At 42.9% G+C, this 20,448-nt stretch overlaps 1 protein-coding gene across 9 annotated transcripts in view; it reads left to right on the top strand.

Annotated features, from left to right (window-relative positions):
• Positions 1 to 1,159: 1,159 nt before the first annotated feature.
• The window catches only part of KMT2D (lysine methyltransferase 2D), an 80,489-nt gene continuing 61,200 nt past the window's right edge, over positions 1,160 to 20,448 (top strand). For 8 of the 9 annotated variants that reach the window (XM_075591248.1, XM_075591246.1, XM_075591244.1 and 5 more), the window contains exon 1: positions 1,160 to 1,731. The gene's annotated coding sequence lies outside the window, so the exon portion shown is untranslated. Of the gene's footprint in view, positions 1,732 to 17,866; positions 18,025 to 20,448 lie in introns of all 9 variants that reach the window. The other variant, XM_075591241.1, reaches the window with a different exon arrangement.

Below are 20,448 nucleotides of genomic sequence, written 5' to 3'. Positions count from 1 at the left end.
TGTGAGAGTTAGTAGCACAACTAAAAGTGTGTGTAGATACTTAGTGGTCCCTATTGGTGTATAGGGATGGAAAAACAAGGAGTATTAGTATGTGTGAGAGACAGCTGTGTGTCCATACATATAGCACAGTATGTACAGACATGGCCTTTAGCGCTTATGGGACGAGAGTTCACTACTGTCAGTAATGACTCATAAAATTTCGATCTCTGTTTAGGCCACTGCTAAGTGTCCCGAACAGTTGCATAAATTTGTATTCATGCAACCGTCTCTCTTTCGGTGTTTTAAGATTACCTTAGAGTATGGCAACCCTCAGATCGTTCATCTTATGGCCAGAGTCAGAGAAATGTTCGCCAACAGGACTGTCTCTTGTACCGCGTGTGATGCTGTGGCGATGCAGGTTCATTCTCTTGTTTAGCCCCTGCCCTGTCTCACCTATGTAGTATGTATGCACACACAGCTGTCTCTCACACACTAATACTCCTTGTTTTTCCATCCCTATACACCAATAGGGACCACTAAGTATCCACACACACTTTTAGTTGTGCTACTAACTCTCACATTTCCACACCCACCCACACCATTTATATCCAGTCCCACTCCACACACACCTTGTGTAAAGCACTGTATATACTGTGGGCTCTCCATTCATTTTTATTCACACTGATACACATACACACTCTTTCTTCACTTGCTTTCAGTAACCATTTAACACCTCTAGCCATAAAACACATCCACACCGGGGGAAGGAACAGCACAGATAACATTCCAAGAGACACTGTTTTTAAGTTTACCTTTTGCTTCATTCATTGTAACATCGCAGGAAGAAGAGATCAGTGTATCTCGAAAGCTCGCACAAATAAAAGCATTTCGTTAGCCACAGAACGGTATCGTCTATTTATTTTTTTGATTATATATATATATATTGGAGCATTATTAAATATATAGCATGGTAAATATGCTATATATATATATATATATATATATATATATATATATATATATTAAAAAATATATATAAATGAAATTAGGCACAGCCTCACTACCTTTGCAGCGTTATCACTGAGCACCTCCCATCACGGGGTCCCCTCTGCTCACCTCCCCTTCAGCTCCCACGTGCCTCTCCTACTCCTGCCCGGCAAGGGAACAGTTAACCCCTCGGCGGAAGCATCCTGTGCGGAGCCGCGTCACTGCAGAGTCACATCCCGAGCGGTCGCGCATATCCCTCCTCCTTCTCCGCCGCCGCACCAGCAGCTTCCCTAATAATAAAGCCCCGGTGTTGTTAGGGGAGAGGGGGGGTGATTTACCCGTAATAAGGCCCCGAAACGGGATCCTCGCCCAGAGCCCGAGCCGCTCGCTACGGCCTTCTACCCCTCAACACGCCTCCGGGACCCGCGGCCTGAGTTCTCCCCGGCTCGCTGGACTACTTTATCTCCGGGCTGGGAAAATGGCCGCCCCGAGCCGCGCCGCGGCCTGAGACCCGGGGAGCGGCGGCCGTGATACGGTGGGGGAGATCCGAGGTGAAGCAGGCGGAGGGGAGAGGTTACAAGCAGGGCCGCCGGCCGAGCCGGGGCATGGAGTGACGGAGGCCGGGAAGCCCGGAGCCGCCGCTGCTCGGGGACTGGAGGAGTGGGGTGTCCCGGTTACCCCCTCCCCGGTCACTGCGTTGTGTCCCGGGTGACGGGGTGAGATGCTGCCCCGGTGGGGGGTTTGCCTGTCCCGGCCACTGTGAAGGTGAGAGGTAGTGGGTGGGACACCATCGTGTGTAATGTGGGGCCTGTGGGAGGCTGGGAGCAGTGGGTCTGTTGTAGTTTGTGTGTTTGTGTATATACATTTTGTTGTGGGTCTGGAGTGAGTGTGTAATTTGGGGCCTGTGGAATGATGTCTGTTGTGGTTTGTGTGTGTGTACATTTTGTTGTGGGTCTGGAGTGAGTGTGTTGTGAAGTGTGTGTGCTTCTCTGCAACACACTATGGTACAATCATTGCCCTGCTGCTTGGTGCAGTTAACCAGTGGAGGGTTGGTCAGTGGTGGGAAAGTACCCCCTATCATTATGGGCTATGGTAGGCCCAGGCAGACAGAAGAAGGGGTTGTTAAGTGGCAGCTCTGGCCTGTGACAGTGCTGGGAATAAGCTGCAGAGACCAAGACAGGGGACAACAGCAAATTAGGAGAGTGGGGACCTCTGAGGTGGCAGCGCTAAGCATCCCTCCTATTATGGTGTTTTTTTTCAATGGGGACAGGTTCAGGGCAAAGTGCCTGTGGGATGCTGGAAGACAGTTGCACAATGTGTGTGTTACTGAGCCTTTGGCTGCAAAACAGGCCTGAAATTGCACAGCAATTGCCTTGTATAATGGACGTTTCAGATCTTTGTTTGCATCCCAGTCCTGCCATGTGCTTTCATTACATAGTTAACTTGTGCTTTTTGATTTGCTCTAGGTCATTATGTGACTGCGTCGTGTTTGTTGTACTAATTGTGAGACCGTGTTGCTTTGCTTTTACTGCAAAGTAACTTTTAAATACCGTAGTAACCCCCAATAAAGCTTGCTGTCTACCATGTCTGGTTGCACCTCTGTGCATCAGTGACTGTCTGGCTGTTATCGAGGCATCCTAAACACGATTTGAGGTAGCCCCTGTGATGGAGTATATACTTAATGGCCCTATCGGATAATTCTTTGTATTATTGACCTTCTCCCTTTCTTTGGTGCACGTGCTACCACACTTCACTACCTTGTCGGATCCCATCAGAAGTTGCAAATATGGAACAAGAAGTCTGATTTGTAAGACGCCTTGTGAATGTGTGATACATTACAAGTGACCTTGCTTGTGTTTTTATCTGTGGATCCCACAGTGGTGAGCCATTGAGTTCCATATAGCAAGTCATTTTTGGATGCAATTTTCTGTATATTGGATAGTGGCACAGGTCTCTGTTGGGTATAGCAGCGGCAGGGTGATTTTGTTTATGCGGCATAAGCTATTGGGCGAAAAACGCAAGGGGACAATTTATTTTCATGCAACTTTTTTTTTCTTTTCTTCACGCTGCATCTGTTGGGATGGAACGTGTAGATTACATTCTGATTCATATTTCTGATGTCAACGTGGGAAGTGCCGTCTCGATTCCCCCATATGTTCTTTGGCCATCTCGGTCCAGTGTGCTCCTGTTTGGAGGAAGGTAACCTGCAAGGGATTGGTCCTTCAGCTGCCCTTGCCTTAATATAGGAGAACTGTAATGCATCATGCTTCACATTCAGGCCCTCTTTGTGCATTCATCCCCCCAAAAAACAAAGATATTAATTTTTTTAAATGATTGCTACCTTATCTTTTCACACACATTACAGTGTAGTGCTGTTATTTTTATAAACATTTTTTGTGGGTTGGGAGACCTACCTCCTTTTCTCTGCATAGATTTTATTTGGATCTGTCCCTTCGGTCAGATTATTGCACTGTGCTCTTATTCCTTAAATCAGTCCCTCAGCTTGTCATTTGTTGCCTAGCACATCTTTTGATTTTCCTTAGGAAGTTCGTAGTTCCAGTAGCTTTCTTGTAGGTTGTGATATCTTTTATTTGATCCACATGAAGTTTCTTAATAGATTAACTGTGTACACTGTACAAAGCTTTCAAAACCTCATAGGATTCCTGAAGTGTGCTACTTCCGGTGACCTGCTGTCCATCTCCTCATGCATATGAGGTGGTATATTAAAGGAGTATGACAGGCGGGTTGTTGTTGTTGTTAGTTAGTATGTTGTTGGTTCATGTCAAATATGCCTCTTAACATTTATTTGAAAAATTACAATTATTTTGGTTTGTCCTGCTGGTCTCGGCCAAAGAGTTTGTGGCGTGGTTACATGGAGCATTATCCCTTTTGTTGTGATTAAAGGCTGTTTTAGGATATTGCGTATTCACAAGGACATTAGGGCCCAGATACACTGGGGCCTGTTTAAATCGCGGCAAATAAAGTGGTCGGCTTAAACCGTAAACTTTATTTTCCTGGATGTTAACGCGCATCCACAAAGCTAATTCTATACAAAATGTCTGGGATACGTTCTCGCATCACGTTATTCTAGCACACAACATTGCATGATCTGTCAGTGTGACGTTACTCCCAGCCAGACCCAGAGATGGGGCTCTGTGAGGAGAGTTTTCACTGACTTTTTTTATTTCTCACAAAACATTCCTATACAACAGTTGTAGACATACCTGTGAACACACCGGAGATACCTGGGGAATATGCTAATTTATATTTGAATATACTTTTACCTAGTCAAATGGCTTATTTCCCAGGTATCGAGTGTCTTTCCCTGTGTTGTATAGAGTAGTGTTTTGGGCGGTGTAAAAGTCAACGAGGACCCTACTAAAGTAGACTCTCCTTCAGAAAAAGCCCTGTGCTGGGGTCTAGGTGGGTGTTACCAAAACTTGGTGTTATTCCCAAGTCCCTGTGTTAACCTTAACAGACTTCAGTTGATATACAATGTTGGGGTAAACACCTCCTTGTATTTAAACAATTATAACTGGGCTAACATTACTTGAGTGTATAAGCATTGCTATTACACTAATTTGGGTTAACGTCACTTTAATGGATGATGGAGCTTTATTGGATCTGGGCCTATCAGTGCGTGCTCCCCTACTTTGGTTTGAAAATGCAATTGACAGTCATATAGACTGTACCTGTTAGTGTGCCACAGGATACAAGGTATCAGTTCTGCCCAACTTGCATCAGCAGATGACATGAAGAGTGATTGTATGACACAAGTGTTAGGGGGAGATTTACATATGATAATGTAATTTCCTCCTTTGAAGCAATGATTAAATCTACAGGTCTGAGCAAAGTGTCCTTCGTTTGCGTAAGAAATGTTTGGCAAATATGTGAAAGTAGAGAAAGTGTTTTCTATTTTGAAGCAAGTGCTAATGGTCTGAATAATGATGAAGTTTGTGGCAATACAGCATGTTTGGTACATCATTCATGTTACCCTCCACAAGGTAGTGAAGCTGCTAGTGAGAGAGTTTCAGAGTATTGCTGTTCACATTGCTATTAAAAGTAGTTCATTGCCACATATTTGGTAAGAATAGTTGGAGAAACAGGCAGACTTCATCATTATTCAGACTATTAGCACTTGCTTCAAAATAATGGCTATCTACTGCAATTTCCCTTGAAATGTGCTGATTAATACTTGGAGCCCAAATACAGAAATAATCAATCAGTTATCTGAACATTATCTTTGGTTTAACTTTTTTTTTTCTTGGGGAGCTCAGACTTTTTTTTAGTTTTTTTTTATAGGCTCTGTCCTTGAAGGTTAGAGACGATCCACATTTGTATACAAATGCAAAATTAGTCACTTCATTGTATTGTAAATTCATGTTTAAATCAAAACCATTGAAGCTGCTCTACAGGGAATATCAGTAGTGTTATCTATCTATCTATCTTATAATACAGATCGCATAAGTGAGTATTAACATGCAGATGTTGCGACTTGGGAAGAAGTGGCTCAGTGAGTAAAGACGATGGCTGGCACGGAGTTTGAAGCAGGGGAACCTGGTTCAATTCCCGGTGTCGACTCCTTGGACAAGTCACTTTATCTCCCTGTGTGCCTCATGCAGAACCCTCCCCCCCCCCCATAGATTGTAAGCTCCACGGGACAGGGACTGTGTCTGCAAAATGTCTCTGTAAAGCGCTACATTAAACTAGCAGCGCTATAGAAGAAAATATTATAACAGGAATCCTTGGAGACGCCTCAACAAAGGAATTTGTTGCAAATATAATAACATTGGGCACTTGAGGGAAACGGGATAATTGTTTTAAAAGACGGTCTGGATTTCTAAAGTTGTTTAGCCTGTGTATAAGTGACTGTATCAGTCAGACATGCTGATGGATACCATGTTCGTAATGAAGACATTACTTGTGATTTGTGACTACTTTTGGTATGCTGCTTGTATTACTTGTTGCAGTTGGAAAATGATACTGATCTGGCCCATAGAAGAAACACTGATTGCAATAGAAAAATAAAACATGGGATTGAAATTATACTTTTATTGGATAACTGGAAAAATTCAATTTTCAGGATCATTTCTGTTCCTTCTTCAGGAGTCTGTTACAAGGAAGTTACTTCTCCAGGGCCATCAATTAGCCAATCATAGTATTCTTTTTATCACTCTCCTTGTTCTTTGACGAGCAGTGTTTAGCAGGGACACTGGGACCCAGATGCGCACTGAGCTCTGTTAAATCGGCGCCAATAAAGTGATGTTATCAGACTTATAAGGGATTCTGGTTTGTGTGTTACTGGTGCATTGCTCCATGCAATAACCTGGACATCACCCCCCACAGAGGTTCTACTGGCATCTTATTTTGCAATGAAAGTAGCGCAAACTGAGCAGCTTGAAGTTTCTCTTGTATTTTATTGCTGTTTTCCCATTGTATCAACAGGAGAAGTTCCACCCTGGCCTTGTCTTGGGGAGATGCCTGGTTCAGAAAATATTTTAAAATGTTGACCCCATTTTTCGCAATGAGTATAGCTTACAGAATGGGTTCTCAACTGAAGTCCTCAAGACCCCCTCCCCAACAGTCAGATTTTTCAGGATATCCATGCTTCAGCACAGGTGGCTCAGTCTTCGACTTGTGCTGTAGCAGGGATAAACACAAAACAAATTAGCCATTCATAGCTCTAAGAGTAGCTGGACATAGAATAGAATTTACATAAGTCCCACAATGTGATAGTGTATCTCAGATATATAGTCAGTCTTAGCAGCAGTTGCAGCATGTAGGTAAATGAAGTATAATGGGGACTTGTTGAATCCAATGTTTAGGATATGGGAGATAAGGATTGACAGGGATGTATTCCGGAATTAGTAATAGGCTTACTGTGAACACTTGGTAGGGGGTTATGCACAACAGAGGAAAAAGTAAATTACCTCTGAAGCCCCGGTCCGAGTTAGCGTTCTTATTCTGTATCCTCCGTTATCGCGGTGCAGAGAGTGGCGACTCTGAATGTAGCACGTCTCCCCGAAACAAGGTATGCGTAAGTCCCGTATGTCGAAGCCTGCATGGCTGCTGTGCGTCACGCCAATCCGAACTCGGGATACAAAAAAAGTAACGGAGGAGGACTGTGTTCTCCTATGAAAGCACTCAACCACTCACCGGGGTCGTATGAAAATAAAAAAAAGTTTATTAGACTACATGATTAAAACAAAATACATAATGGGACAAAAACAGGGGGAAAGCACTCCCACGCGTATCACGCGTATCACGCTTAAACAGCGCTTTCTCAAGGAGATACTCTGTTTTTGACCTATTATGTTTTTTGTTTTAATCATGTAGTCTAATAAAAAAAAATATTTTTTATTTTCATACGACCCCTGTGAGTTGTTGAGTGCTTTCATAGAGTTCGCAGTCCAGCCCATCCTTTGTTACTTTTCTGAAGCAGGGATAGTCTGAAAACCTGACCTGTTGGGGGGTGAGGGGGATCTTGAGTACTGTAGTTAAGAAACCCCTGGCTTACAGCATGGCCATTTAAAAAGAAACTATGCAGCACTGGACAGGCTTTTACCTTTGCTGGCCTCTACCAAACCAGAATAGATTACTTTAGAGCCCTATCTGTAATTCTGCTGGATGGCATCCATTACTTCGTATTGTGAGCCGAAAATGGGCTAACGTTTCATTATTAAAGGTGCAGTTTAACTAGGCAAGATATATTGTGGTGGCAGTTCTCAGCAATTCATAGTGTTTGTTTCATAATGAAGGATATCTTTAATAGTTTTCCAAGTCGGGGCCTGAAAGCCTAGCTCCAAACAGCACAAGAACAAACACCACCGCATGTATAATAGACACTACTTCTAGCAGTTGCAGTAAGAAAAGAAACAGGAGCTAGAAAGTAGTTCTTAAAATAGTCTACCATTGGGAATCTTCTAAAAAGTTATTCTACAACTCTCCAAAATAGTTTGTGTGTGTTAAAATAATTCTGAAGTGACTGGTGAGATTGTGCCTGAAAAGGGCACCTTAATGGTCCTGAAAACTTGCACCCGTTTTAACCATTAGTCCTTCAAACGTGAGTTAGAAGTGGTACCTTTTTTAATGACTATAGCTGAGTGTAATAGCACCATTTAACAGAGGTATTTGAGAAATGTCTGTTTAATTTCCAGCATACAGGTGTCTGCTTCTCTTCCCTGTTAGTTTTAACGTTTTTTTGTCTCTTGCGTATTTTCATATGAAGAAAGCATTTAGTCTCCGGTCGGGTGGCTGGAATTTGCACAGGATTACAGGCTTGTCTGGGGGAGGGATTTCATTAACTTATCTGACCTTTTTCGCTTAATGAACTTCCTTACTCCATAAATGGTGGATGCCTTTGTGCATACGTTTTTCTGCGCTATCTCTATGCTTGTGCATCCTGGCTGCTGACAGACATGTCAGCATCCTGTTTAACTCTTTCATCAAGGACCATGCATGGCCCTACAGTTTATCGCAGTGGTTTACGCACTGGAGGGAGAAGCGGATCCAGGTGTTGCTTTTTCATATACTGTAGTGACCTTTTCATATTGACATATCCTATATGATAGGCTATTGTCGGTTTCCTGTGACGTACCTTACAGCTGCACACTAGGTATAATCTATGAAAAATCCTCGGGGGGGGGGGGAAGAGAAAGATACTGTTTTTGCTTCTTCATGATTGTGACTTGTTTGTTTTTGGCACGTGAAAAAAGTTGTTGATTTTTTTTTTTAGTTTTTTTTTTTTAGCTTTTCTCCTACCTTTTTTAAGGAACATTGCACCTATTGCCGTAAAAAGTTTGTTGTGCTTTTGTCTAAAATTGATTTTTACGTCTGTGAAATGTCCTTACTCTTTGCCCATCTGTAATCATGATACATGCAGTCATTTGTTCTATCCTCCAGCTCGGCTAACTTTGATGTTTTCTAAAAGCTGCTGTAGAAGTCAGCCCTAAACTCTGCATTTTCCCTTGCTAGGGTATGGGGTCCCTACTATTTCCTTTCTATTGTGTAATCTCTATCTTTTTAATGTCTTTCAACATTTTGGCTTGCAGGCTTAGGTTCTTTAATTCTTACATGTTGAGGCAGTGTTAGAAATTGATGACTTGATTAGTGTTTCTGACTTTAGGAGCAACTTCTTTACAAGCAACTTTATTTATTTTAAACCATGTACTTTAAATGCCTAAAACAAATGTAACAATTCTAATAGCAAACCTTTCTCTGGAAATTAATGACAAAATCACATTTCTTAGGACCCTGTAAATGGGGATGTGTTTGTCAATTGTTTTGATTTACTTTTATCCCATCTGTATCAAAGAGCCAATCTGGATAGAGGGAGTGGTATGTATGTCTTTATTTATATAGCGCTTCACAGTAGTAATAAACGTGACAATCGTATAAATAACAAATAATACAAATAACAGATCGTGGGAATAAGTGCTTCAGACATAAAAGTAACATTTAGGAAGACTAGTCCCTGCTCCGAAGAGCTTACAATCTAATTGGTAGGGTCAACGTACAGAGACAGTAGGAGGGCATTCTGGTATGTGCATCTGCAGGGGGCCAAGGTTAATGTATCGTAGCCATGGTGCTACTCATATGCTTCTTTAAGCAAGTGTGTCTTAAGGTGGGTCTTAAAGGTGGATAGAGAGGGTGCTAGTCGCGTATTGAGGGGAAAGGGCATTCCAGAGGTGTGGGGCAGTGAATGAGAAAGGTTTAAGGCGGGAGAGGGCTTTAGATACAAAAGGGGTAGAGAGAAGGCATCCTTGAGCAGAACGCAAGAGTCGAGATGTTGCATAGCGAGAAATTAGGGCTGAGATGTAAGGAGGGGCAGAAGAGTGTAAAGCTTTAAAAGTGACGAGGAGAATTGAGTGTGATACAGGATTTGATAGGAAGCCAGGAGAGGGATTTCATCAGGGGAGACGCGGAGACAGATCTAGGAAAGAGTAGAGTGATTCTGGTAGCAGTGTTTTTCTGTGCAAACTCGTGTTGAACACCGGGAGATCCGAAAAGATCAAACCCCATTTTAGGTCTCTGCCCACAGTTTGCAAAATAATAATAAAAAAATGATTTAAAAAATACTTGGTCAACTTCTGGTAAAAAAAATTAAAAGGACGCAATCTCACAGATGTAATTCCTTAAATATGTCCCTGCCATCAGTACAACTTGGAGGGACTACCTCTTTAAAGCGGCAAGCCAGTCTAATTGTTATATATTTTTTACAGGATTTTAAACCGGGGGTCCTCCAGAGGTGAACCATGCTATTTTTAGCTCTGGAGTCCCCGCTGATTTCCAAGACATGGTTTTAGCTTCCAGGGTTTCAGCTCTGATTCTGGAAATCAAAATGGCTGCCCAACTTTGTTGGTCCAATAGGAATCTGCAATAAGATTGTGGGGGAAAGGTGTGATGCTTCCTATTAGAGCACTCCATGTGCCATCTTTGATAATAAATGAAGTAAATCAGCAACTAAAACGGTAAGTATCTCGGAGAGGTGGGTGAGGGGGAGAGGAGGGCCTCACTGGAGCTAAATATAAAATGGTTTAGCTTCTGGTGACATCCCGGTTAAAATTCTGCCAAACATTTGTGCTCCCTGACTTGGGTGGTCCCTAAAACCCTTGAAGAACATTTCAGGTACATATTACCTGTAGCCTCTGGCATTTCTGCCACTGATTAATGTTAAAGGTTGTTTTTTGACATGCTTCGTTAGACGGTGGCCCAATCATTTTTGGGAAATCTAGAAGTTGTGTTTTTTTATATTTGTCATGTAAGTGCATAAAGTGATCCTCCACGTGATTAGCATTCAAGTTGTCTGTGAGAAGCAAAAGTTCTGGAGTCCCTTCATCATTCTTCTCAAATAACCACATTTCAGTTGCAGGACTTGATGTTCAGTTCATATTCTCTTTTAATGTTCCTGCTGTAAATGTAGATCTTTCCCTGGATAGTCTGGTTGTTTAAAGATACAGGCCCATCCTTACTAAGCAGTCTTCTGCCATAACACCCTCCTGGAAGTGGCGGACACACCACAGATTATTGACTTGAATGAGCTCTAGTGGGCTCTTATGACAGAGTACTTCTCATTTTATATCGGACAAATCTAATGACGTCAAAATCATGTTTTGATCATTTATCCTCTCAATGGTGGTCTTCCCCTTCCACAATAAAAGGCATTGTAACAGTAAACAAAGGGCACCCAAAAATCTAAATTTTTAGTAATATTTGTAAAAGTTATACCTGTTTAACTCCCTTATTTCCTTTCAAATTACCAAGGAAATATGTTTGCTATAACTAAACCAGTGTTAAACGTGGAAAGATGTTTTATGTATAGCCAGTGGTTTCATGTATTAACTTTTTCTTCCCTTCTGCAATCTTTATGGTGAGGGGTCAAATGGATGTAAATGTAGATTTAATAGCTTTTATCGGACCAACAATAGTTTGCAGTGTACAAGATTTCGACCCTCGCAGGGTTCTTCAGGTTTGGCAATGGGTGTCGGGGGAAGAGGTACTTGATGTACATGTGATAATTGTATGACCGGAGTCTGTCTTGCCGTCGGTTTCCCCTCTTCACAGTGGGGGAGCAGAGGTTAAAGCGGCGATTTGTGTTACTTGGATTTACCCATTCTTACTGTGACAAGCTTTTCCTGAGCATGTTTCATTCACTAGACCCCGGGATCAGGGGATATGTCCTTATCGCGGTCAGCCAAGCCAATGAATAAGTGGAGTGCCTTTCTTTCTTTTCTTTATTGGTTGGGCACATATTGACTGGAACTGGATGTCTGTGTCATATGGATGGGAGGCGGTTGTGCACTGGAAGAATATCTACTTCAGGCGCTGTTAAAGAAATGTAGTTTGGGTGAATTGCTGCTTTAACTTATTCTTGCTTGGTGAATTGCATGAAATCAATCCTATTGTTTCCTTAACACAGACAAAGGACAGACTGGTGGGTCGCAAACACTGCAGGGTGTTGAAACTGTTTGCTAGAAGTGGTCCTCAAGCCCTCCCTATACTATGAAAATAAGCACATATACATTCTACTAACCCACATTGTCTAGTTATGGATCTTGTTGTTCAGTGTTTCTCCCATTTTTTTCGGTAAGGGGAAAAAAAAGTGGTTAAAGGACTAACCCAATTCACTGTAAACGTAATTATTACTTTTATAATATAAAGCCGAAGGCAAAATAACCTGTCTTCTAAATCCTTTGGTACTAAGTGGACACACAACGTGTGTGTGTGTGTGTGTGTGTGTGTGTGTGTGTGTGTGTGTGTGTGTGTTTTTTCAATTGTGTGGAGGTTTGTGACCTCTCCTGGTTTTAAGCTTGCCCATCCCACTTTTAAATGTCAGTCCTTGTTTTGAGCTTGGGAAGGACCAGTTTATTAAGACAGTTCTTCCATTAGAGAGGTTAGGAGTTTTTTTGCAGGTGCAGAAAGTATTAGGACCTGTAAAAGAGGGGACACTGTGGCGTGGTTTGCAAGCTTAAAATGCTTTGGCCCAAGAATTTAACTAAATGACCCTCACTTATGAGAGGAATAAGAGATAAGTATTTAACTATATGATTTGTCATATTGGATGTAGCACTGTGGCTTTCTGTCTTTTGTTATAGTACTGAATGGGTGTTTTTAACACACGGCTTGTTTGTTTCAAGTATTAAACGCCGCAAAATACAGAAAAATTACGTGTGTGGATCTATAGCTCTGTTATTATCCAGCAGTGTAGAGGCTTCAGCTGCGCCTGCGTCCCTCCAATTATATCGCACAGCTAATTACCGTAAAGTATGCAGCCCTAAAACTCACTGACATGCCTAATTTCTTCTTATGACTTTAAAATGTATGTAACGTCATGAAATACTGCCAGCCACGTCACTTATACGCTTGGCCTGTCCGCAGTGATCGCCAGGAGGCAATAAAACGTATTTACTCTGGAAATCTGCAATGAAAAGTACTGTCAAACCAAATCTTAAGTCATGGAAATCAAATGATTATAGTGTCTGACAATTACTGTGCTCTCCTTGTGCACCAGATATCCCTCCAAATACCAACACACACACCACCCGAGCGCTGAGACACTTGTCATGCCTCCAGGTTGGAGAGCTTTAACCATGTTGCTGCCAAAGGTACCTGCCACACAATACATTGCTGGCTTATCCCGGCAATGGGTTTAGATGGTGAGGCACCATGTCAGACCCGGCAATGTGGGATCTAAATCCATTTGATTCATATTGGAAACTAACGTTTGCTATCATTTCAAACAACATTTTATTTATTTCTTTTTCTTCTAAAATGAGCCTGTAAATGTAGCAGCAGAAAGTGGAGTTACGCAGGCACACATCAGTGTCGCATGAATGTATGATGCACCCGGTGCTCCTCGCTGAAAGAGGGACATGCTGCAGGGTCCCAAGTAATATAAAAAGAGGAACAGCGTGGGCACAACGGTCTTCAATGCAAAAAGGTGTTTAATAAGCCATAAAAGACTTTATGGCTTATTAAACACATTTTTGCATTGAAGACCGTTGTGCCCACGCTGTTCCTCTTTCTTCCTGTAAATCTACTAACCATTTAAAACTTTAAATGTAAAAAGTAAAACCCCTTTTTTTCCACTTTAACCTTTTGAAACTTTTTTCCTTTTTTGTAAATCGTATTTTTCTTGCATAATCTGAAAATAAAAACAAACTTCATAAAAAGCTACTGTAACACTTATAAAGTCCATTCCCCCCCCCCCCCCCCGCGCCCCTCCCATAAACGGTCCTTGGGGCATATGTATCAAAGTATATCCTACTGGGGCCTTGCTGCAAATATTAGGCCGAGTTCAGGGTGGATGCTACGCGCGCTTGTTTGCGCACGTCCGTTGCCATTTCGGGTTCGGTGGGAGTTTTCAAACTGAAAACTCCACCGGCGGCAAAGTACAGTGTTGACGCTGCTACTTTTTCCGCTGCAACCCAAAATGATTTTTCGGGCTGCATTCGCGTCACGTGAACTGGTTCAGCGAACCAGCTCCGTGACACGTTCGCCATGCCCCCAAATGCCGTGACCCAGCTCCTGCAGCCATGGCACAGATCACTGGGCTGCAGGAGCGCGCGTCGGAGGCGCGCACAGCCGCTCGTGGCTGTAGTTCCTACCCTGAACTCAGCCTTAGAAATGTTTGGCGAAAGTTTGCTTCACGTTAAAGCAGCAATACTACTTCCAATTTTTTTTCTTCTTTTTATATGTAAAGCATATGACAATGTATATATTCTACAGTCTTACCTAAGCTGGCAAATGTTTACTGCTCCTGTTATGTTATAAATCTGAAAACATCCTGATTTGTGTGCCTAACATAATGGCAACCTTTCAGTTTCAATCAATCCTTAAGTCCGTGTAACTTAGCAGCTACAATGTATCCTTCTGTTACTAAGGTAACATTATCTATTGTTACAGTTTGCAGCTCAAACTGCTGGGAACATCAACAACAAATGATCACAAACAGGAAAGTGTTGCAAAGATCTTGCACTGCTGGGGAGGTGTGCTAAAGCCTGCTATAGGAATCAAAGGGTGCTCAGTATATTAAAACTTTTTTAAAAAAATTATTGCGTTGAATAAAAACAAAACAAAAAAAATGGTCACTAATACTAAAAAGTGACCTTATTTAAAAAACCACAATATTTAACATTTTACTGCTTTGTCAATAAACATTGCATGTTCGATTTAGGGTTTAATTTACTTTGAAGGGGGGAAAAAAACTCCCATTGTTTTGGCAATACTGTTTGGCCACCAAACAGCGAGTTTTGAACAATTTGGGCTATCTCTCGTTTTTTTTGTCTCCTAGAAAGTCCACACAAATCTGCGGCGACAATTGCTTCTCTCAACTCTACCAAATATGATTACTATTGTCATTTTGATTGCATCAATGTATCAAAGTGCTGTGAGTCAATTAGTTCTGCTTGCATCAGGTAGGAGCTTGGGGTGTGGCTCTTGTAGAAGGTAGGGAGGAGTTGCTTGAAGGAATACTATAATTTAGTTTATATATTAATTATCATGGTTGCATGATATGACCAGATCACTATCTTATTTGCCCTCCCAAGTTAGAAATATCTGACGTTGATCATTTCTCTCTTAAATATAATAAGCTCCCGAAAATGTAGATTTTATGTAAAATGTCCAGTTGGCCCACAAGGTGTTTGGAAAGATTTTACTGTGGTATTACCATGACAGTCTTAGGTTGCGTCCATAGACACAGCAGCCGTGCGGAGGCCGAGAGAAAGCGGGTGCTTTCCCTGGCCTTCGTTCGCGCGCCGTCCGGGGGCGTGTCTATGGGCGGGCCTGTGACTTCACGGAGCTGGTTCACCCTCATTGGGTGAACCGCTCACGTGACCGCCCGATCATGCGAAAAATCAGTTTTGACTGATTTCACCGCATCGCGCGCCCGCTTCTGCCCGCGCCCGCACGCTGTATAGACGCGATCACTGCCTTTGGTCAGTCTGCCCTTCTATGGACGCGGTCTGCCCTTCTATGGACGCAGCCTTAAAGAAGCAATTGGTAAGCATCTTTTAATAAACGTTAGTGTCCTTTGCCTTTCTTACAATGGGAAAGCTGCACTTGCTCTCTCTCATGGTAGTCGATGCAGGAATCTGGGGCATGTCTAACCGATATTTTGGCAGTAAATAGGTTAAATGCAAGTTGATTTTATTTCCTTCAGTTGGCCCCAGAAGCCTACTACATGTAAGTAAAACACGCCGCGTTTAGTAGTCCTCTTTGGTCCTAGGAAAGGCTGCTGCTTTAATTACATAAGATCTTGGGAAACGAGCAGGGACCGGAATACCTTGTTCTTGCAGGTTAAGGATGGATTGCACTTTCATGGGCTGGTGGTGTAAAGATCTTTCCTTGTTGTGTCCTGTTAAAGTAAAGCCCCTGCTGAAGGGACCCGCAGCACATTGCTGGCACGTGGGCGCCTCTCTGCCACGCCGGGCGGGATCTTTCTTAGATTGTTTCCTACTTGTATTAACTTCTACGCATATTTTGGTTCCATGTGTTACGTCTGTTCATCCAGTACAGGTAGTACTTGCAATGTCTTATTATTATTATTATTTTTTTTTTTTACTGGAGCGCTGTTGAAGAGTGACCAAAAAAGCTATAGCAGCACACATCCACATTTACTAAAACCCCATCATTTCATCATTATTAACACGTTCCTATTGTCATGCTGCATTAAAGCCTGCACATCTTTAATTCTTCATATTTCTCTTAAATTGGGCTTTAAGTTGCATATTCTGGCCAAAGTATGATCAGCTGGCTCACCACACCACGGTAACCCCAGATCAGCCAAGTCCTAACTTCTAATCTTGTGGGTTTTTTTGTTGTTTTTTTTAACTATGTCTTCTAAGCTGAATTTTGGGACTAAACACACACAAAAAATGCCTGTAAGTGTAGTGTTGTTCTAGGCCGGTGAGGGAGGTAAAAGGCTAGTTGAAAAAAGTGGATGCAGAGCTATGAGCGAAAGAGAGAAGGGTACAGAAGGGGAATGGTGCTGGGGAAGAGAGTACAGTGCACATTTATATTCATGTGCATGAGTACAACAGACAGTAATGCATTGTTTTATGTATTTTTACACTCTTGCCCTATCCAATGCTGCTTTTATTTTTAAAATCTGCTGCTCTGTTCAGAAGATATGAGCAGTTAAAATGTTGTGTCCGGGAGGATAACATTGAGTTATCCCCAGAGCTCAGTGCTGTGTAAAGGTTAACATGGTAAACTCAGAAGCTCGAGAGCAAGACATTTTTTTTTTATAATCAGCATTCAGTATTTTGCCCTCTAACATTAGAGGTGTTAAACTCGTACAGGTTTCTGGGAGAGATTGCTGCTTCAGATGTACTTTAAAGTGTGTTGCAGGTAGATTTTCGCTGGCTAAATGGCTTATTGGTGAAATGTTGGTGTATTTTTCCAGTAATACCTCCATGTAAATACCAGTGTAGCTTCTGTGCTGCCTGAGAGTGTGTTTGAAAGACCTGGCAGTGTTTGCAGAGGCATTGATTTCATGGGCTCTTGCTGGCAGGCTAGAGGAGAGAGAGGAAGCAGGAAGAACTTCTGCTGAAGCCGCTGTGCTCCCTGGTCACGTGACACTTGAGGGGAACATGCTGGTTTCAGGAAGAGAACCGTTCTGTCTGCTCTTATCGACCTCTTTATAGATTACATGGGACGTCTCCCATGTTAAAGAGCACATGTGCATCTCTGTGTGCCTGTCCAGGACATGTATATCTGCATCAGTCAGCTTGTATAAGGGGCTTCCTGCCTTGCAATTCTCTTCACACTTGTTTGTAAAAAGTAACTTTGTTGACCTGATCATAGCCAGCAGGGGACAAACTGATAACCAAAGAAAACAGCACAGGCATGTAATATAACTTTAATAGTTTTTTATTTTCCCTTTTAAAAGAACGGTGCCTTGTAGGGCAAAAACATGTCAACCGTGTTTGAGGTTACTTTAATAACTGATGTTTTTTGTATGATGTGTGTTCAGCAAAACCCCCAACTCCTCTCCCTTTTTTTTATTTATCTTTTATTTTTGCATTTGTTTATCACCATTTTCAGAGTATATTTATTATGGCAAATAAACATAAACAAAAAAACCTGGGTTAAAGGAACAGTAGGGGCAGGTCCAGACCTTCCATTTTTTTTATTGGCTCTGACAAGGAAAGGGTTGGTTAAGGAAACAATTGATTTGACAATCTCTTTTTGTTTAGAGACACAGATTTTTTTTTAAAAAGGAAAAACCTTTTAAACGTGAAAAAAAGCAGCCAGATCTGTGCTTTAAACAGAATTACATTTGTTTATGGAAGACAATTAGATGAAATAATTAAAAATGCATTGTGTCGGGTATAAAGGAATGCAGTTTGATGCAATACGTACTAGGTACATCATGGGCACTTGCTTGTTTTCCTAGGGGCTGATCGGGCTGACTGCTTCAGTTTCCTGCACCCGAGTCTGGTCGCGTCATGCGATTGCTTCTGGAGTGACCACATGACCTGGTGGCACTCTAGTGCAGCCGTACTACCGGCACTCTAAGGGTTAATGAATGCTCAGTGTTCAAAATGAGTTGAGGTAAGCAGCTGATGTTCAGTCAGTGTCAGGAAGCCGGGGAGGTGTCTGGTTTTTAAAAGGTTCTATATTAAAAGGTGTACTTGTGCAAGATAGAAATGCATTGAGAAGAGGACATGTCTAATGTGAGAATGGAAGAGATTTTAGCGTATGTACAAAAGCACCTTTGAAAAATTTGTGTGTGTGTTGCTTGATTGTGTTTCTGGAAGGATTAATGCATTGGCAGCACCCATTTTGATAAAACATCTCACATAGGGGCCTATGCAGAGAGCAGCGAATTTTCGAAATTCGCCATTTTTTGGAGATAATCGCGCAGAAAACAGCAGAAAATGGAGATTTCCGAAAATCGCGCCAATTTTTCATTTCTATTTGTAAAACTCGCCTCGCGGCTGGCGAGAACCGCAATCTCGCCAGTTTAAAATATATCCGTATGCAGAGAGGCGCGAACGGCATCTAGCGGCTGTTCGCGCCAATAAAATGGCGCGATTGTCTCCGTTTTGCCTCGCCAAAAAAAACTGGCGCTCGCGGCCATTGCAAAGGGAAAAAAAAAGGCGCGAATTTGTTTTTACATGTTTCCGAAGCGCGCATCTCGCCAATTTAAACTCGCCAGACGCATCCATGTTAAACATAGCAGAATTCGCACTTTTCTGCATATGGAGATTAAAACTCTCCAAAAAAGCTCCTTTTTATGAAATTCGCCATTTTTAAAATTCGCTGCTCTCTGCATGAGGCCCTTAGACTGTTCCCTTCATGTTGTATATGTTCTAATTGTGTACATCACTGCCAAATAACTCCAGCAGGTTCCAGACGTAAATATGGCCAAATTATCCCGAAAGACAAACATTCTTGTCATTTTAAAGCTGCAGTCCCTTTTTGTAAGCAGTCTCCCAATCTGGATAGCTTACAGTAACTCGGTGGGCAGCAAATAAAAATACCACTTGTGTGCACATTAGCATGCAAATCTTCCACTGCAGCCAGGGATTCTGGGTAATGACATGCAAATGAGCACTTTTCCAGCAGCGCCTGGGTTAAAGAAGAGCATAGCCAGTAAACCAAATCCAAGACTGTAATCCTACCTAAGGCTAAGGTCCCGTTGCACGCGTCCGCACGGCTGGCTTGCTTGCCGGCGGCGCGTGCAACTCGCTGTACCGCGATCTGCGGTCTACAGGATACTTTTCTCGGACCGGGGGGGGGGGGGGGCGCGGCCATGATGTGAGGGGGCGCGGCCATGACGTGAGGGGCCGGAGCGGGAGGTGGGCGGGAGTGGGAGGATTGACAGGGAGGGGGGGGCGTGGCTTGAGCGGAGGGACCCGCTACTCTTCCCCCCCCTCCCTCCACAGGCACTCATACATACATACATACATACACACACACACACACACACACACACACACACACACACACACACACACACACACACACACACACACACAGAGACAGGCACGCACGCACTCATACACACACACACACAGACAGAGACAGGCACGCACACAGACAGGCACACACACACACACAGGCAGGCACTCACGCACTCAGACACACACACAGACAGGCACTCACGCTGCTTTCACTCCACACTCCTCCCCGCTCCCCGAAGCCTCTCCTCCTCCCGCAGCCTCCCCTCCCCATTGGCTCACAGCCACACCACGTGACGCGTCAACGCTAGGAAACACCATTCTGTTGTGTCTCCTAGCAGCTGACGCGCCACAGCGTGTGATCAGCTGTGCAGCCAGTGGGGACCGGGACCGGCTCGCAAGGATTCCCCTGCTGGTGGGGAACTCGCTACATTGCCGCCCGCGCCAACGAGCGCAGCGGGTCCCAGGCCTAAAGCAGCAATCAATGAGGCCATATTGTGAGCAGGCCTTTTTATGCTTTATTCGCGTTCCTTGTGTTTCTGCATGTTGCTTTAAACGTGTTTTTAAGAATTTTAAGAAAAAAAATTGTGCAGTTGTTTTTCCACATGGAAAAGCAAATATGTATGTGGTTATTAGAATCATAAATGACTGCTTTTAATATTCGTAAAAATATGATCTCAATGGTTGTTTATGGCCTTTTCAAGCCCCACTTATAAATGATTCTGTCAAATGTATGCATAAACTGTTGAAGTATGTAAAATTGTACACATTAAGGCAGCAATACCTCTCTCTCTCTCTCTCTCTCTCTCTCTCTCTCTCTCTCTCTCTCTCTCTCTCTCTCTCTCTCTCTCTCTCTCTCTCTCTCTCTCTCTCACACACACACACACACACACACACACACACACACACACACACACACACACACACACACACACACACACACACACACACACACACACACACACACACACACACACACACACACACACACAGAGATTGAGATTCATTTTAACCTCCCGGACACTTAATATTTCAAACACCATGGAAAGGATCTCTTAAATAAAGTTAACAA

Source organism: Ascaphus truei, chromosome 3, assembly GCF_040206685.1.
Source record: "Ascaphus truei isolate aAscTru1 chromosome 3, aAscTru1.hap1, whole genome shotgun sequence".
NCBI lineage: Eukaryota > Metazoa > Chordata > Amphibia > Anura > Ascaphidae > Ascaphus > Ascaphus truei.
The sequence above is the reverse complement of the archived record's forward strand: the minus strand, read 5'-3'. Positions and strand labels throughout refer to the sequence as shown.